The sequence below is a fragment of the Lactuca saligna genome, chromosome 2 (genome assembly GCF_052625555.1).
Source record: "Lactuca saligna cultivar CGN05327 chromosome 2, ASM5262555v1, whole genome shotgun sequence".
Taxonomy (NCBI): domain Eukaryota; kingdom Viridiplantae; phylum Streptophyta; class Magnoliopsida; order Asterales; family Asteraceae; genus Lactuca; species Lactuca saligna.
In genome coordinates, this window is record NC_136418.1 from 134,058,655 (window position 1) to 134,060,366 (window position 1,712).

A 1,712-nucleotide genomic window follows, 5' to 3' on the forward strand; every position below is an offset into this window, starting at 1 on the left:
ATTGTTTGGCATGAAGTATGTGAAAAACAAATTAACTATATTATTGTGGGTTGAAAACCCTATGTACTCACTAAGATTCCCAACCTGACCCACTGAGTTTATTTGTATCATAAGTATCAATACGAAGACACATTACACTGAGAGATTAATGGAGATGTAAATAATTAGTCTAAATGAATGTAAGGTCTGTTTATGCTTATGTTTCTGTATTGACAATGACATCCTAAAGTTTTAATATAAACAAAATACATTTATTTGGAAATGCTTTGATAATATATTTATCATGTTTTTTGAGAACAAATTCCGCAACATATTTCTTTTAAATGGATACTCTGATTTTCAAATAAATCATAAATAAATCGGTCTTTTCTAAATAAAATTTTTAAAATGACCGTGAATTTGGGGATATCACAAAGACGAGCATGAAAAGGAAGAGCACAAATGTCATTATTGAGAATGCAAATCATACATTTGGATTTTCCATTCCGTTGAGATGTGTACGGGTAAGAAAAACATATAAGGATTCCATTACGATCAAACAGTTGTTGAAACTTTTTGTTATTCTATTCACCCCGCGTAGTCACATTGAAGAGATTTTATATCCGTTGAAATTGATTTTTAACAAAAGCACGAATTTATCAAATGCCTTAGATTTGGCACGTAACGAATATACCCAAACATAATGAGAAAAACTATCAAGAAATATAACATAATATTTAATACCACGTGTACACTCAATAGGAGATGTCCAAACATCAGAATGCACAAGTTCAAAAGGAAAAGAAGAAACAAAATTTGAAGCACTAAAAGGCAACCTTATATGTTTGCCTTTTTGACACGCACGACATAGACTAAAGTCTTTATTGGACGAACATGAAATAAAACCATTATTAACTAAATGATTAAAAATATGATGCCCTAGGCGCCTAAGACGTTGATGCCAAAGAGATAGGGCAATGGAGATGAGAACTTAACGTGTTGGAGATTTGATAAGATATAGATCATTGGTTCCATCACATCGCATGAAAATTTGTTTGGTGCAGTAATCCTTCGCAGAAAATCCAAACGAGTCAAATTCAATAGCACAAGTATTTTCACGAACAAAATGACGAACATAAGTAAGATTTTTAATAATAGAACGGGTAATTAAGACATTTTTAAGAATGAGAGTGCGATATGGATTTCGAAGAATGTGATGGGTTTTAGTCATAAGACATCCTATGTGCTCATACAAACCCTAATGCTTGGATCTAGGTTTCTCTATTGTACATGCTTTGAATCAAAGACTATAAACCCTAATTCTAGCATACATATAATCATATTAACATGAGAATAAGTTTATAGTGTTAACTTGATTGTTATGTAGCAATAACAATCCCAATTCCTCCTTGAATTGACTTTGGAAGGCTTAGAGTCACAAGTGTCACTCCTCTAATGGCTCACAAACACCATAAGCAAGAGGATGAAGAGGAGAGAGGATGGAGGCTGCCAAAAACGTGTGTAAACCCTTACCAGAACCTCAGCCCCGTTTTTGAGCCTTAAGGGGTCTTTATATAGTTGGGCTATTAGGGTTATCTAACAAGGAAACCCTAATTTGGATGCTCAAGCCCTAAGCAACCCATAGACTCCTTTTATCAAGCCCATGGACGATTTCCTTATGGGTTTCCCATTAGAATTCGTCCATCCCTTAATACAAGGCAATCCATGGCCCA